Source organism: Serinus canaria, chromosome 10 (genome assembly GCF_022539315.1).
Source record: "Serinus canaria isolate serCan28SL12 chromosome 10, serCan2020, whole genome shotgun sequence".
Classification (NCBI taxonomy): domain Eukaryota; kingdom Metazoa; phylum Chordata; class Aves; order Passeriformes; family Fringillidae; genus Serinus; species Serinus canaria.
The window spans coordinates 8,073,400-8,091,130 of NC_066324.1; the positions used below are offsets into that span (position 1 = coordinate 8,073,400).

General features: G+C 52.4%; 1 long non-coding RNA gene across 1 annotated transcript in view; it reads left to right on the forward strand.

Moving 5' to 3' along the window:
• The first annotated feature begins 2,441 nt into the window (after positions 1 to 2,441).
• Positions 2,442 to 17,731, forward strand: part of LOC103816068 (uncharacterized) — a 34,939-nt gene continuing 19,649 nt past the window's right edge. The window contains exons 1-2 of the long non-coding RNA XR_003944884.2: positions 2,442 to 2,534; positions 12,220 to 12,289. This is a non-coding gene — a long non-coding RNA (uncharacterized LOC103816068). The remainder of the gene's footprint in view (positions 2,535 to 12,219; positions 12,290 to 17,731) is intronic.

The following is a 17,731-nucleotide window of genomic DNA, read 5'->3' on the forward strand; positions in this document are numbered from 1 at the left end:
GCAGGGACAACGGGGCTGGAGCGGGGCCGCATCACCGCCGAAACGGCCCCGGGAGTGGGGAAAGCTGTCGGCGGCGCCCCAAGCTTCTCCCCACCACCGGGGCCCCGCGGTGAGTAACGGGGCCTCCCCCGTTAAAGCGCGTACAGCGAGGCCGGTCCCCGGGCCAGGCGAGCTCGCCGTGCCCGCTCGGTGCCACCGTCCCCGCACCCCCGGGCTGCCCTCCGAGGCAGCGGGGCGGGCGGGCGACTTCCCCCGCCCCAGCTGTCAGCATCCTAGCAGCGACCACCCTAACAGCGAAACCGATAAATTAGGAGAAAATCCAAGGCCGTAAAATTAAGGAGATCCCATTCATGGCAATTTTTTCCCCCCTGTTTTCAGGACAGATTAAAATAAACGCCGGCCAAGTCCCCTCCTGAACGGCTCCGGGCCGCGAGGAAGGCACCGAGGGGCTGGGGACGGAGAAAATATTTCTCCCCACGTTCCCCAGCCCCGTCGGGGCGGCCAGAGCACAGCCGGGCCCGTTTCTCGTTAGGCAGGAGGCGGGAGGGAACGGGCAGTTCCCGGGAGCCAAGCAGCGGTGTCAGGGCTCGCCTGGGCGCCAGGAGCAGCGCCGGTTCGAAAAGGGCTGGCAGCCCTCGTCCTTTAGCTTTTAGCCTGATTGAGCTCGTAGATTTTATTTATTTAATTTTTAATTTTTTTAAGGGGATGGCGGAGAGGGGGAGGGCGAAGAGAGGGAGAAATAAATAATCCGAGCGGAGCTCGCCGGGAGCCGGAGGCGGCGGGACCGGCAGGCAGCGCTCTGCCGCGGCTGCTCCCGCCGAGATCGCTTCGTTTTCTAGCAGGTCACATTTTACCCTCGTCTGGGATTTAAAGAAAGCCGATGTTCAGAAGCGGCGAGGGATTACAATTTATTTTTTTATTTTTAAATTTTTTTTATAGTGAGGAGTAGGTCAGTTAAACACCCCAGATAATCATATTTACCTCCTGGCATTTTAGTCTGATTATTGTTGCTGTTATTATTTGTATGTGCCGGATTCGCCGCTATACGCACATGGCGTTAAGAATCTGTGCAGGAAATACCAGAAGCTGGAGGGGAAATAATTAAAAGTGTGGGGAAATGGGGAGCAGAGAGGATCTGTGGGGGATCGCGGGAGCGTTGCCGGGGTACGTTTTGGGGCGGGCGGGCTCCGCACTGCCTTTCGGGCTGCCCCCCAGGTGCGGAGGCCGGACGGGAAGGGCATTGCTGGGGGAGAAGAAGGTGTGAGAGAGGTACTCTGCATGGCGGGGTGCATGGCAAACTGAGGAGATGGAAAAATGGAAGGAGTCGGGAATAGGAAAAGAAAATGGATGGAAAGGGAAAAGGTGGGGAGAAAGGACAGGCCAGGGAAAGGGAGAGAGTGAAGGGGAGAGGAGATGGGGAGAAGGAAAAGGAAGAGAGAGGAAAAGGAAAGAGGCGAAAAGGAGAGAGGGGAGTGCCCAGGAGCGGGAAAGGAAGGTTAGTTGCAGGTGCAGGGCTGTGCAGGGGTGCTGCTGCTCTCCCCCGGCCCAGTGGAGGTGCCGCGGGGGCACGTCGGGGCGGGAGGAAGCGGGGAGGGGGTAGCGGAGGCAAGCGACCCGCGGCGCAGCCCCAGCACAGGCCAGGCAGGGCGGGAGGAGGGGGCCGGTGGCGGGGCGCGGCGGAGGGGCCGGTGCCGCCCGGTGCCGAGCCCAGCCGTGCCGGCCCGCCCCGTCCCATCCCGGCCCGCTGCACAGCCCATCCCGGGCTGGAAAGCGCGGGAAAGGGGGCGCTGATTTAAATGAGGGGTCGGGGATTGGCTGGGCGCGGCGTGACGTCACTTCCCAAAGGGGGCGATTACCATGCGAGGGGAGTAGAAGTTGGGCAGCGGGGCGGGAGCGCGAGTGCCGCTCGCCGGGCCGGGCCGGCTGGCTGGGCACCGAGCGCCGCGCATCGGCCCCCGCAGCCCAGCCCAGCCCAGCCCCGCGCTGCCCGGCCCGGCCCGGCCCGGCCTGGCTCGGCTCGGCTCGGCTCAGCTCGGCACAGCCCGACCTGTCTCGGTACGGCGCGGTTCGGCTCCGAGCCCCCGCGGCAGCCCGCCGTGTGTCCGTGGCTCTGCCCCGGCTCATCTTTTCTGCTTCGTATTTATCTTTTTTTTTCTCTCTCTCTCTCTTTTCTTTTATTTTCTTTTTTTTTTTTTTTCTCTTATTTCCTTTTTTTTTTTTTAATTTTTTTTTTTTTTTTTTTTTTTTTTTTTTAATGTGTGTGTGGTTCCCGGTGGCAGCTCCTGGCCGCCCTGCCCCGGCCGTGCCCGCACCTTGGAGCGGACGGACGGAAGGACGGACGGACGGATGGCCGGCATCCCCGACGGAGGGATGTTTCTGTCTTTGGTTATCTAGCTGTATGAGTGTTGTGGAGCCATCATAAAGCTAGATAACCGAAAGTAGAAATGACTTCCAGACCTGCTCGCCCAGGGGAAGCGGCCGCACCAGGACCGGCAGTGCAGAGACGGCCCGACTCGCCGCCTTGGGGGCTCCAGGTAAGGGCTGCGGGTCCGCGACCTCCCCGTCGGGCCGCTCTGGGCAGCCCGGGGCTCCGCGGCAGCAGGCGGGAGGGACGGGGACAGGGAGGCGAGCCCTGCTCCAATTCTTCCTTTGCCAGATAAATCGGGGGTTTAATTATCGGTTAAACGCACGTCGAAATTCACTCCTAGGCTGCGGAGTGTTGCGGCTCTGAGAGGATGGAGAGAGCGAGCACCCTCCCTAAATAAATCTTCCCCCCGTCCCAGCCTACGTGTCAGATCACGAAACCCCCCTAGCTTTTGGATATCTTTCCTTCTCTCTTTCCCCTTCTCTCTCTCCCCCTTGCTCTATTTTTTCGGCTTTGGATTTGATCCTGGCCTCCCTTTGGAAGGTCAAGTTGATGAGAATGTGATCACTTTTCTTGCGTGGTGGCTGTTGCTTTTGTTCGTAGCTGCGGGGGGATGCCTAGGGAAGGGGTCCCGCTGCTGGGAGCACCCCTCCAGCGTGCAGCCGCCCGGCCCTCAGGCTTCTCTGGGAGCCGAGCGCTTGGCAAGGCACAAAGCCTCCTTCACCTCCGCTGTAAGCCCCAGAAGTTGAAACATAATATGTATTACAATGTCTAGCAAATAAAAAAAAAAAAAAAAAAAAAAAAAAAGGAAAAAGAAAGAAAGAAAAGAAAAGAAAAGCAATTGGCACATCTGCATTCCGTTCCCATGGCGACACAAAGCACCGTGCTCTCCGCCGAGCCTCCCCGGCACGTTTTCCCAGCTGCCGTGGGGCGAGCGCCCCTGCCCGGGACCGGGGTCCCCCGGGCCCCCCGGCACCCTGGCGCAAGCTGGGAGCATCGCCACCAGCCCCTCGCCCGGCGCTGGCCGCTCGCATCCCGCAGGGATGATCCCCGCGCTGCCGCCAACCCACACGGGTCGTGACAGCTCCGGGAAGGATGCAAAGAGAAACCTTCCCGTGGCAGGGGTTGCGAGCGGGCTCTTAGCTGGCTCTCTGCCCCCCAGGAGATGCTGCGGGAGATGGGGAGGGCTGGGGAAGGCGCTGCCGCGTTCCCACTACTCGGCGAGGTGGAGCGCGGGTACCCTGCCCCATCCTCCGCAGCGGGCATCCCTTGCCGAGGGAGAGGGGAGCACCGCAGGGCCGAGCCGCCCGTGCCTGGCGGGGGCGGCGAGAGGCGGGAGCCCCCCGCACCTCGCAGGCAGGTTTTCCACCTTCCCTTGCACGGGGTAATGGCGTCAGATGGCACATAGGCCCGCAAAGCTAAATCTGCCTGTGCACCCTTCCAGGGCCAGCAAAGCATCGCCATAACCACAGTAAGGAAAAAGGATCTCAGCCTGAATTTGGCTATACCGGGAGAAAGAAAAGTTCTGAGGAGCTGTTATTATATATTCTAATGAGAAGTCATTGGAGAAATTAAAAAGGGCAGAGAAAGACGAAGACGCCAGCACTAATTCCGCAGGAAGCCTCCCAGGGAAAAGGCTGTGTGAGTGTGAACGCTGAAAAGCATGAAGGCCTGGAATTAGACTATCATTTAGAAAGCGTTACTAATCCGAAGTTACAGCAGTAATTCCATGATTTGCTGGGTCCCACACGCAGCGCCAGAATTAAAGATACGGATTTTCTAGAAATGTAACTCAACTGTGGCACCGAGTCTCGGCAAGATCCGAATGAATCATTCATTCCAAAGGCAGCGAAAGACGTGTCATTAAGAACCAACCTCCTTCTCTCCAGCCCATCTGGAATATGTATACTCGATGCAATCCCAGAAATTGTGGAAGAGATCGGAGGTGGGGAGGAAGGAATGTAGTCCTTTCCCTCCTTTATTATGTTGGCTATTTTTAAGAAATAATTTTCCAATTATTTTCACAATATTGTGAGTGGCGCTCAATTCTTCTCCTATTTATTTTTTTCCCCCTTTCGTGCGCTAGCATCGAGTCAGGTGCAAACGGTTTCAGTGGAGATGCTTTAAAACTAGACTGAACAAAGCAGGAGGGAACTGAGCAAGGTGGTTGATGAATGCATTTATTCCGGAGTAATGATTTGATGGGGGATGGAGGAAAGAAACATTCAAATTCCTAATGAATGTAATTCAGGAGGAATCATTCAACCAGCATGTTAGAGAAAATCTGTTTGGTGGGAGTGTTCTGCACTGGCAGAACCCAGGAGGTATTTCTGTCCCTGGCCTTTGTAATTGCAAAAGGTGAAAATATAAAAAGAGGATCTGAGGAAAAAAATATACACACATATAATAAATGTCTTTGTGTGTGTATATATAAATACATATATATATATACTTTTATGAAATAAAATGGAAATGTGGAAATCCGTGTCTACATGAGAACTCTTACAAAGGATTGATGCAAGCTTTTTCACCTCGCTATTCAATCAGCTGGTCAGAAACCACTCTTGACTTTTACTATTTTTTTTCCTCCAAAAAAATCACCTCTCCTGAGCTGATTTTTCAGGTATTTTTTCAGGCCATGTACTTGGTACACTTACCCCAGAGCAGTTCCCCCAAAGGGGACTGAGACAGGGACTGAGAAATTTGGCCTTTAATGTCCGGGAGAGAGAAATTGCGGTTGAATTTTTTCTGCTGCTTTAATGCTTCATTCCTGACCCCATTTTTGGCGTGACCCTATGGGTGTCTTGAGGAGGTGTGAAGGTAGCACCCCCTCAATTAACAAGGGAGGTGGCAGTGAATGATGGGGTACAGCAGGATGAGGATCCCCAGCTCATGCGTGTGTGGGTCAGGGGTGAGGCAGTGGATGAAGCCCCCCAGCAAATCTCTGCTTGTGGCATACCCACTGCATCTAGAGAGTCTCTGGCAGCCCACCGACAGGTCTCTGCTTTCTGTCTTTTTTTTTTAAGCGCCATATTGGAAGGGGGGTCCCCAAGGGTCTGTCCTTGGGCCGGGGATGGATTTTGGCTGGACACAGTTCCCTTTGTGCCTTTGCTTTTTGCCCTGTTAGGGTAGCTGTTGGTTTGGATGGGTCTTTGCCCCCGCATAGGCAAAACCCAGAAGGGAAGGCATCTTTTTCAGGTGTGCTGAGATGAGAGTCCATGTCCCAGCATTCCTGGTTCTTGCTCTTCTCAGTGGGACTCTCCTGGTGGAGCAATAGGATGCAGCATAGGCCAAACGTGGGTGAGGTTCCTGGAGCTGGGTTGTGATGTCTTTGTTCTTCAGGCAGAGCTGGGGATGGGCAGAGGGAGACAGAAACAGAAGAATCAGCATGTGCCATTAGGGGATGAATGGAAAATACAGTTTGCGGGTTTCACCCCAAGGAAATGATGCTCTGGGAGATCGCGTGCTCCAGCTCAGGATTTCCCACCTTTTCCTAAAATTTGTCTGCCATGCAGTGGGTTTGGCTTGGTGCATGAGATGAAGGGGGTTTATACCAAATAGCTGGGGAAGCCAAACTCACTGGGGCTCGGGGTCAGGTGGAGAAGGGGTTGTTCAGGCCCTGCTGTTTGAAGGAGCTCCCCTGGAAGCCAGGCCGTGTGAGCATGCACACTTGGTTATGGATGAAATCCCATCAATGGGCATTTTTGTAGAACTGTCTGGCAATGGCGAGTTCCACTCTCGAGGCTGGGCTCAGCCATTTCTTTTGTCTCTCTTGGCTCCCATGCTCTCCCTGCACCCTTGATGCAAACAGACAGAGCTTCCTCTTACCTGCTACTCTGCTCTGGCTTTGTCTGTGCCACTGGAGAAAGGGCAGAGCCGAGGAGGTTGGAGGGTCCATCCAACCTGTGGCCATGGATGGGTGCTGCTCATCCACCAGGGAGGGATCACAGCTGCCAGAGGGAAACACTCGTGTGTTTGGGTGGAGGGAAGGTGCTGGTTTGGCATCAGAACTGAGGCTCCTGGCATGAGGTGGTGCACACACACCGTTCATGGTGTGGGTACCGCGTGTCACTCTGGCACTGCTGCTGCCACATTGCAGCCCCTCAGTCACCCTGAGTCTCTGGGTGTCACCGAGGGCCACCAGCATAAGATGGACATGAGGCTGCCCACAATGGCTTCCCCAACACACGGTACAGGGAGTCGCCCTTCCCAGGTCGGGGATTTTGGTGTTTTGTGCCCACAAGCGTGGTCACGTTGGAAAGATGTTTCCCAGCACCCAAACTGGAAAAACATCTCAGGCTTCTCACCATCCCTCTGTCCCTCTGAATGCACATGTTTGGGACCAGAGCTTGCAGACGAGGCCGGGCCATCGCTCTTCCCACAGGCGGGCTCCTGCAAAGAGTCAGGACGAGGTTCTGGCTTTCGTGTTTTCTAATATTTATTCAGGGGCTCAGGTTTGGTTAGGAGCGTTTGCCTCGAAAGCTAAGGAGTGGGGGTAAAAAAAAGAAAATGGGGGGAGCAAAAGAACACAATCTCCGGCAGTTAGCTGTCTCTTGGAAACTCAGCTTGCTGTTCCTATAGAGGCTTTCTCTTTTCCTTCACCCTGGTCTGGCCTTAAGTACCACTTTAAGCGGGCTTTGCTCATTCACATCCAGGCTCCTTAGAGCAATTGAGCCCGCGGGGGTTTGAAAAGAAGGGACAGTCCTTCAATGGCAGGACCTTGGGCCAGGCTAATTGGTTTTGGTTCAAGGGGATACTGGATTTGTGAAAAGCCCAAAGACATCTTTCCCACGCCAAATCCCGGCTCTTCAGAGGGGGAAGTGAGGGGTGCTAGGTGGAGAAGGGAGCTGAAAGAAAGATGGTTTAGTTGAGGAACCTCATAAGGCCCCGGATGCCCAGCAGCCTCGGCAGGGATGGGTGCAGCCAGGGGCAGTGCCCAGGGTGGCACAGCAGCAGGGGCGCAGTGCCCTTCCTCCTCCTCCTCTGGGTAGGTGGACAGTGGTGGCTGGCTCCTGGTGGCATGCTGGCAGCAGTGTCCTGGTTTCATTAAAACCAGGATTTTTCAGTTCATGCCAGACTCCCATGGAGATGCCACAAATGCAGGAAGGATGGGACATGGGTCCAGAAGCCAAATTGTGTCTGCATGGTCACCTGTGCAGCCGTGGGGGGAATTTGTTGAGGTCTATTGTATCTCATTTTGATTTAGGAATTTATTTATTTTTAAACGTTTACTCTCTCTGGCACCATTCCAGCAGTCCCACGACCTTTACTCTCCCCAATCCATAAAAATCACTTAATTATTGGGCTGAAAATCAAGGCTTGGAAACAAACCCAGCTTATGGGACCATCAGTTCTTGATATATTTCCTGAGAGGACATATTTCTGGGCACCTTCAGAGCAGAGCACGCAGCTTGTTGGATATGAGATATCAAGCCATTATTTATTGAGGAAGTCTTCACACTCCCTCATCTGTTATAATTAACTGATGACATTTTTTCTTAGGTTCAAAATATGGTGAAAAAGTATAATTAGCACGAAGCTGAGGCACTGCATTAAAATGTCTCCTATAGTTAATGTAGGGTAGTCGTGCTATTTATTATAGGAGGAGCTGCCTCTGACCTCTGTGTTGCCTAACACTTTTTATTGTAAAGATTCTTGAACTTTTTTTTCTTTTTGAGAACCTCTGACACTCCCATTGTTTGCTGTGGGCCCTTGAAATTCGTCTGGGGGAAGCTCTTCGAGTCGAGAAATGCCTGTTCTTTGTCCCTTAAATTCCTTTCAGGTTTAGCTGAATTATGAATTGTTCAGAATCACGATTTCCCTTTGCTTGCCTCTTGGGGGGGGGGGGGGAATTAAAATTTATTGTTTCCCTGGAATAATAATAACAGATTAGGAGCAGGGTGAAACCATGGACTCCCACCACTTTATTACAGAGCTCTGGACCAGCCAGGGAAGGTGGGAGTGTGTTCACAGCCAGCTCCATCACCCCTTTCCACCTTTAGGTCATATCCTTCCAGCACAGACCCTTCTCCTGGGAGAAAACTCCTCCGTGTTCTGTTGCCAGGAGGGAAAAGTGAAGGCTACGTGGGTGCATTGGCCTGGGCACTGCCAGCCCCAGCAGTCCCCTTCTCCACCGGCCCCGGGAGAGCAGCCTTCTGCCGCTGCCAGATAACATTAGTCCTGTATTTCATAGTGGCAGAAATCTGTGCCGAGGCTTGGGGCTTGAAAATCTCTCTGCCCGCACAGGATGAAGCAAGGATGGGTGCGGGGTGGAGGAAGGGGAATTTGTTACACTTGCCTACAATTGTTTTTCTTTTTGCTTATATAAACAATCTATTATTTATTAGCTATAAATAATGCATTTTTCTGTATGTTTAGAATGCACGTGATTTCTGTATATTAAAAATGTACATGGTTGAAGGCACCACAGCAAGCGCTGGCAAGTCGGGGGGTACCTGATTTCATTCTGGCCATGAGATGTTAATTCAGCCTCTCCCTGCCCATGCCCTTACGAGGCTGACGACACGGTCACAGCCTATTTTTAGCTCACTCCCTCTTTTCCTGTCCAGAGTGGCTGCACAGCGAGGTGGAATTAAGGTTGCGTGGACAGCCATAAATTGGACCCTTCCTAACTTTGAAGTGCTTGACCACGCAATCTAAGCAAGGGCTCTTCAGGGCAGTATTTCTGCATGTGGCATTAACTGCATTGGCTGGAGATGTCAAACACAGGGGTAGAGAAGCTGTAGAGCAGAAAAGACCTATCAGACTATTGAAAGTGTTCGTTTGAATAGATGGGGGAGTCAACAGAGCCTACACTTGATCTGAGCTAAATGGCCAAGAAGATGTCTCCAAGCTGAGAGGGGGGAAGCCTTTGTTCCTTCAGTCCCTGCCTTGATGTTTTCTTTGCCTTTGGTTTTCCCTCGTTCCTTCCTAAGGAGGTTTGGGCTCCTGCTCTATAGGAGCCTTTTGCTTGCGTAGTGAATTCATGTGCTGGTGGAAGCGAGGGTGTCCCTAGGAATGTGCACACACACGCACGCTCCCGTCATCACACCAGCAGACGTGTGCTACCAGCTCTCCAGAAGGTACCTGCTGATTGGCGTCCTTGCCTTGCCTTGCCTTGCCTTGCCTTGCCTTGCACACTCCCTCTTTCCCATGTCACTGTCAGGAACCATTCCACACGTTGAAGGGAAAGGAGAGGCCTTTGTGTTTTACATAGGAGGGATAATCTCCTTTTTAGCTGCTGGAAGAATTACTCCAAAGGTGATTATATGCAAAGCACATTTATCTTCGCCTGAAATAGCACTTTTTTGTTTTATTTTTTTCCTTTGTTTACTGGTGGGTATCTCCATTCTGGCTCTCAGTAAGATGCTTGGCTGTGTTTTTTAGTGGAGTGGACACCTTGAGCAAATCAGTCTCGCAAGTAAGCAGCCCTTTGTTTTACTTTCCCAGGTATAATGCAGTCACAGCCCCTTGCACATACCTTGTGCCAGTACCAGAGCACTCTCCCCCAGCTGGCAGTGTATTTGCCCTGGGTTATAATTATTTGACTGAGCAGTTTTGTGTTTCCAGAATTCCTGGAACCTGATACCTGCCTGGGACTGTTTCTGGATCAGCACAGGTTTCCAAGTGTCCTGCGTTTGGGTTTCCATTGTTTGGGTTTGGCTTGTGTTTCATGAGCATCTCTTTCATAACTTTCCCCCTCTCTCCTGCCTCTCAGTTCAGCAAAGGGCCTGTCTATCTGAATGCAGGCAATAAACATCTGTTCTCACCCTCACTTCTGTTAATGAGATAGAGACAGGTAAGCATCACACATACCAACTTCCCTGCTCTCAGCAACATCAAGGAAACGGTGACAAGCTATTAATGGAAAGTGATGGTCTGGGTGCTAATTAGTGCTTCCTTTTCAACTTTTACCTACATGTCTGCCGAGATGCCCATCCCAGCCTCTCCTCTCTCCCTGCATCCCTTTGTTTCCAGCACGTTGTATTCACTGTGCACATTCCATGTCAAAGAGTCTTTTCTGTTTTTTCCCTACCAATCACTTTCTGCATCCCTTCATTCCCTTTTTTTGCCCTTTTCCCTGGCACCCTCATTCTTCTGTGGTTGTTCCAGCCAAAGAATAAACATGATGTTATAGTAGGATCTGAAAGCTTGGGGATGGGATATATGAAGTTGGTCAGGAATTGCTCATCTTCATCACTGGGTTGTAATATTTTCTTGTGGCACTAGTGCACGGGGTCAAATTACCCTGGGGATGTGAGGTCAGAGATCTATCCCCTCTTCCCACAGGTAATGCTGTAGGGAGCCTCCCAGCAGCTCACAGGTCTTGATCATGGAGCAATTAGTATTTAAAGTAGATCTTCTGCTAATGCCCAGAGACCAAGTAGGACAGGCCTCCATGGTGTGAGCCTGCAGGAGATGACAGGTCCTGCCCCAGAGAGTTTGTGATCTAAACCCTAAGTGGTTTTGCTGTCCACCAGCCCCTGGTTTTTTAATGGCTGGTTTTTGAGATCCACCCCAATTTATGCTGCTGCAGCAACACGATTCCTGGTCTCAGCTTGGTGCCCGGTCTCTCCCTTTTCTCTTTCTTCTGGTCCCTGGGCTCTGCCCCTTCCCCAAGGACACTAATCATCCCCTCCTCACCTTTTCTGCACGGGCTGTGGGTTTCTTGCTGCCAGGCTTGTGTCCCAAGGAGCTGCCTAATCTGCCCCTGTCATTCCCAGTCACAGGATCTGCACACACCATAGCTTTATGGGGAATGCTTGCAGGGCAGTAGGAAGAGGCAGCCATGGTTTGCACATCAGCTAATTAATTTTCATGACTGAACGATGCTGCCTGGTCTCTTGTTTATACTCCTTGCCTCTCCCCTTCTCCCCCTCCTCGCTGACACACACACAAGACGACACATCTCGTAGGAACGTCAGCATCCTTCCACAGCCTTGAGACGCGAGCGGTTATTCTGTTGGCTTGTCAAACGTGGGTTTCCCTGCTTCATGGTACACAGGGGCCCCCTGTTTCACATTTGCTGATTCTTATTAGACCCAGCGCGCCAGGGCCCTGTCTCTCCCTGCAAAGCAACGCGCCGCATCCCATCCATAAATCCAACCCTGGAACAAAGCCTCTTCTACCCTGCCCCATATTTCTACCCAGCCTGCCCGCTTTCCCCTCTCTCTCTCTCTCTCTCTCTCTCTCTCTCTCCCCCTCTCCCGTGCTGAAGGTTTCCTAGTGCCAGGGAGATATGATAATTCTTGTGAAGAGAGCATGAAATGCCTCTGCTCTTTGTGTCTGTTTAATTCAATGAGAATCCCAGCCCCAGATGTCATGAATGGTGGGCTTTGTGCTGGCCCTTCCTAAGCCCTAACCGCCAGCCCAGCTCTCTGTCTTTCTTGTTTCCCACCACTGGATACTGATTAACAAACTAAATTATTTTTCCTCCCTAATGATGTTTTCCCACTTTGCCCACCAGGCTGGAAGAAGCCACGGGGAGGAAAGAGTTTGTGCAAAGGATGAGATAGCCAGGGAGAAAATTAAAGAGACAGTGTTGCTGTCTGGGGTCTGGCAATGCAGGTCCACTCGGCTTTATTTCCTTATTAGAGAACAGGGTCGTGTCTGGCTGTATTTTACGTGGCTGGGTGTATTTCAGCCGAGGGATGGGCTTGAAAGCATCCACACAACGTATGCTCTGGAGCATGCCAAGGTCTGTAACTCACTTGCAATTGTGTGTGCAAGTTTGCACGGCCCCAAATTTAAGGTCTGTTTTCCAAACACAAGTGACATGCGGTAATTACTTGACATCCGTCCATGCATATGGGAACCTCTTTCTAATTGAGACAAATTCTCTTTTTCTTAATCAGACATGACTGAGAGTTCCTGGAGTGGGATGCCTTGGGAAGGGCTGGGACGTCTCCACCTGAGCAAGGAGAGGTGAGTCCCTGGAAGTCTTGCTGAAGGATTGAGTCCAACTCATGCATGGGAGACCAGCTCTTTTACCTGATCCCTCCCTCTCTCCAACAGCCAAATTCCCAGCCAGGCTTTTGAAACAGGGCCAGTTGTTAGCTGCTGCTAGAGAAGACCAGCAGCGATAATCCAGGGAGCCTGGATGGAGCTGGAGGCAGGTGGCCAAGGCAGGATTGTGCAGAGCCACCTGCTTCTTGGAGCCCAGCAGTGCCTCCTGTAGCAGTGAAAGAGGGTGAGTGTCATCCTTGTGAGTAGAAAAGATGGTAGGGAAGGAGAGAACCTTTTAACAACAATCCGGGGCTCTGAGCTGTGCTGTTGGGAGTAATTGAGAGGGGGTTGGTTTGGCATTTTGATTTAAAAAAACCCCAAACAAACAAAAAAACAGAGGAGCCTCTGTGTTGACGGTGTGGACTCCTCTCAGCTGGCACGTGGGCAGGGACAGGTGTGATGGACAGGCACAACAGAGAGCTGGGTGTGCTTAGGAAGGCTCTACAGTGGTGCAGTGCTCAGCCCTGCACTTATCAGACAATGCAATATATGTATTTATCTCTCACAATGGAGAACTCAAGTCAGAGAAGGCTAGAGCCTTGTCTTTCCCTGTGCAGATCTGGGAGGCTTGGCTTGGCAGTAGCTGTTCCTGTCAGAGCCACACCAGTGCTGCGGTACCCAGCCATGGTTCCCTTTTTCCTCAGCTTCGACTCAAAGGGGGAATACACAGGGAAAAGGGAGTTGGTTGCCTGCACCCACCAAGCCCCTGCAAGCTCACCCAGTGCATCCCACAAAGCACTGCCTTGTGCACGGCCTTTGCTTCCCACTGCAGTCACATCTGACCCTTATTACTCCTGCAACTTAGAACAAGGCAGGAAAAATGGCTGTGCAGTGAGTTTCTTCATGCGCCAGGATTTATTAAGAACAATAGGGGAAATCAATCCATCTATGTAGAATACATCACAGGCTGCAATGGGATAAAGCATTTATTCCGCTCTTGAAGGGTAGAGCTATAACTCATGGGAGGCAAAACCCTTAGTGCTCTGGAGTCCCTTCCCTTCATGTGTGCAAAGAAATGCTTTAGCCCATGGCAACCTACCAGCTATTGAATTTGTGTGGAGAATCTGCCGTCCTTCCCCTTTGCCGGCCCCTTTTTGGAAGGCGAGTCACTCATTAAAACACACCTCTGGAAAAATGAAGGGGCTGTCGGTTCGAAGGCATCTCTGCATCTCGGTTTTACTTTAAACAGAAAGGGAATAGAAATGTCTCAGTGATTTGAAAGCAACCCCCCACCAATTTTGAATGGACAGATTGTGCTTTAACCAACGTAGGATTTGCTGCAACTTTCTGCTGATGCCCAAGGACCAGGCGCTGCAATTACAGCAGAGAGGGATGGGTTGGGGTGTTGTGACAAGGCGAGATGCTGTGCAGGGAGATGTGTGTTGTGCAGCTGAACACCTCCAGTGCTGACTAGATAGATGTGTGTGTATATATATAAGTACTCCCTGTGCCCAGCTCTCTACTCGTGGTAGAAGGCATGCGGTGCAAAGACTGGAGCAGTAGTTAGCAGGGGCAAAAGGTGACCAGGATTTGTTATAATCTTTCTGGTTGTGAGAGAGTGTGAAGCTGGGGGGGAGTTGTGGAGGGGTGGCTTTAATAGTGAAATGGTCTTTTCACTAAGCCTATTTTCACTGGGTCTAATCTATGTTGTGGGAAGAGGATCTCTTCCACAGGGCAGACCCAGAGAGGCTGGTGAGCTGTTTGGAGGGGTCTGGGCTGCCAAGGAGTGTGGGCAGTGGGAAGCCAGGCAATTGAGCAGACACGTCAGACAGCCTTCCTCAGTAGAGATGACTTGGTAGGTAGCGTGCTGTTGGGCAGATGGGGTTAATTCTTACACCCAAATCAAAAGGCAACCGAGGGGGGAATGTTTTATTAATGAAAGCAGCCCTTTGTGAGTATTCCTCCCGAGGCACGTTCCCTCCACCCGCTGCCTTCCCCCCTGGCTGCTGTCTGGCCCCACGTCTTGCTCAGTACCTGCTCAGCTGCCACTCACCCACTGATAGGTTTTATCAAGAAATGTCTCCATATGTGTCTGAGTCCTGAACCTGGGTGTGTGGGATGGGAGGAGGAGGAGGAGGAGAGATGAGTCCTTGGCCATGCTGGAGACAGGGGTTTGCCACAGGCAGGCAGAGCTCGGGCTGTCACAGGTTGCACGTCAGCCCATCAATTGCTGCAATGGTGCTGCAGGAGTCACCTCTTGCTGGCACAGAAGAGCAAGAAGATCAGGGTGCAAGGTAAAATGCAGGTTGAAAGTGGGTACTCCAGTGGGTAGGGGATGAAGGGAACAGCTGGAGACTGGGTTGGAGAGGTTGGAAGTGCCTTGCCCACCATCCAGTCCCCTTCTCATCTCACCACCTCTCTACCTGCCAAGCAATGGGCTCAAGAGAGGAGCAGGGGATTTCTGTGCACCTGGAAAGCAGCCTCTCCTGGTCTTTCTTACCCTGCTGTCTCCCTGTGCCCATGTCCTCAGGGGCCCCGGACACCTTGTTCAGTGAAAGGACAGGGCCGTGGGACTGTCAAGGGCTGTGTGTGGAGATTATTTCTGTCGCTTTGTTAAAAATAAAACAAAAGCTGGTTTATGACAATTGATTCAGGAGAAAGAGGAAGTGGAGCTCAATTCCCAGAGCACTTTTTAGCGAGGCTCTGCATGCGTGCGCGCGTGTCGTACGCGTGTCAGAACTGAGCACCCACGGAAGGCCGGGTCGGGAAACCTCACATGGAAGCGGGGAAAAGACCCCAGTGCATGGCTGCTTCCCTGAGGGAACCCCCGCAGGGCTAATGTTTGATCTGAGGCTCCGTTGTACTCCTCTGAAACCTTGGGATGTCAGGAGCTCGAAGGGAGCCTGGGATGGAAGAGGATGCTATTTGCATTTTCCTATGAATGCATCTATTTGTATAAATCTGGTGTCTCTGTGCATGCGCACATTCCCCTACGCATGCATTTGTTTGAAGAGCAACACGCTGTCCCTGTAGTGTTCTCTGCTCAGGGCCAGAACTGGTTAGTCTGAAATTCAGACTCTTCCTGGAGGAGCTGCAACTCCCCTCCCCACTTCAAATCTAGCAGTGGCTATGGACATAGGAGTCCCGAGATGGTTCACCATGCGATAGCAGAGTTTCATTGTGGGGGATGAAGGCTCCCCCTTTCAAATTTGCACAGACATCAAAAGAATCTGGAAGGTTCAAACAGATCACAACGTAATCAAAATGCCAAGCCACCGTCTGCTTCTGCCTTTGGGTTGACAAGCAGGATTAGCACCCAAGGGAAGCAGGGTGTAATAGTGTTTCACGGGCACTGTGAACAGCCCAGGAGTGTGCGGAGTACAGAAAGGTTAGCCGAAGGGCAGGTCTGGCTACAGACGTACGGTTGGGGGGCGGATTTTAAAGCAAGGAGCTGTACTCCTACAACCTCCGTGGGTATTTACTTTAGCAGAAGGCAGGACTCTCCTGTATACCACTGCTGGAAGCAGTTTAAGCTAAACTGGAGAAAGCCAGTTTAAGAGTGAGGATGTGCACCAGCGTGGCGAGGAGCAGCAGCAGTTGACCTATAGTGCTGTCATTATAATGGTGTGGTTTTCCGTGTAGACAACCCTGGAGCAGAGCAGCTAGCCTGCCATCCCTTATGTTTCACTGTCTAGCTGAGATGTATAACATGGCCCTGCCTGCATGCAGTTGCAATCACCCTCTGGTTCTCCACAGAGTACTGGAGCAGAAGCCGAATTTTCAACGTGCATTGTGTGCCTACTGCACCATCTGAAGTGGTCCCATCATAGCTAAAGACACATGAAATGCTTCCCAAATACTGCTTTAGTGTCAGTCATTGCTGGTCTTGTCCAGGGCAGCCTGAGACTAGAGATGAGGGTTCCTTGTTTGGTATTTGGTGTTGCTCATTTGGAGAACTGAGCAGCCCTGATGTGTCCACTGTAAAGCTCCCATGGAGTGAGAAATGTATCTGTAGCTTTGTCTATGTCGTCTGTGTAACCATGCATTTTATAACTGACCTTGTTTTAAATTTGTGTTAAATTAAGGTTTAGGAAGCTCATGTCTTCTTTACTGATATCGCTGCAGTTTTGGTTTGGGATTTATTTTGTTTCAGCCAGGGGAAAGGCATCATTTTCCCATAACTCACTCTCTGATGACTGGACAGGTAACATCTTGCCTTGTAGCATTTGGAATGCTCTATCTGTCCAGGCCGTGTCTTCCAGGGCCACTCCAGTGCCTGGCAGCCTTCAGAACTCACCGGGACACAGTGAGGCAGGCGGTTGCCTGGGTGGGGATAAGCCCGCTCGTGTCCAACGGTAAAGCCATGGCAAGGGCACAGCCGCCTCTGTGGCCACGGGCAGGGCCCAGGCAATGTGTGCTGCCTGGTGAAGGAGAAGTGTACCAAGATTGTTCCAGCCAGGAGGGCTGGGGAGAGAGCTGTGGGAGTGCCGCGTGCCCAGCGCCTTGGCGCCGTGAGCAGGGCCCGGGCTAAGATGGCCGCTCGCCAGCGCACTCTGGTCCACCATGGCAACTCCTTTTCTCCTGGGGCCCCCTTTACTGGCTGCCACTGCTCCCGGGTGCCCACTGCCTCGGGGCTGGCGGAGGGGAGCCCGCTGGGATGGGCCAGCTGCGGGCCTGAGGCAGTGTGGGCCCCGGCGGCCATTTTGCGGGAGGCGAGCGCCGCCTGTAAGATGGCCGCATGGGCATGAGGTGGGGTGCAGCGCTGCCTTGTCCTCGCCACGCTGCCTCCCTCACGCCGTCCCCTCCTTATCTTGCTAATTACCGATGAAGGCAGAACAATAACGGGAGCTGGCATGCCCCAGTTCTTTCTCTGCCACCTCCTTCCTCGGGCGGAAAATCTGCGCACACACCTCCCCCCCACCGCCCGCCAGCCCCTCTGTGATATTAACTGAATTAACATACTTCCTAATTTGCCCTGTGTTTTTCCTGCGCCGGCTTCCAGCCGCCTCGTCATGGCTTCTCCAACTGGTGGGGAAGAGGCGAGCGCGTTCATCCCCTCCGCTCGTTTGGTTGTATGCGAAAAATCCTTAATGACATCTAAAAGGGGTGGCGGGACAATAGCCCACGCGGGGTTTGGCAGGAGACGTGCGATATTTACCCCGCCAGACCATCCTCGCTGCCTCTTTGCTGAGGGATTACGACGGCCGCAGTCCCCGCGTTCCTCCATTTATTTATTTTGCTGGTGGCGGGGGGGACGCATTGGCACGCGGCTGCTTTGTGTGCCTTGCTTCACCTATGAAAAGGACATATTAAGGTGTTGCCATAAACCCCCGGATGACAAAGAAAGCGCCTTTCTCTTCTGCTTGTGGGCAACAATGACAGAAGGCTTTTAAACCAAGAAATTTTTTTACCCCCAGTTGC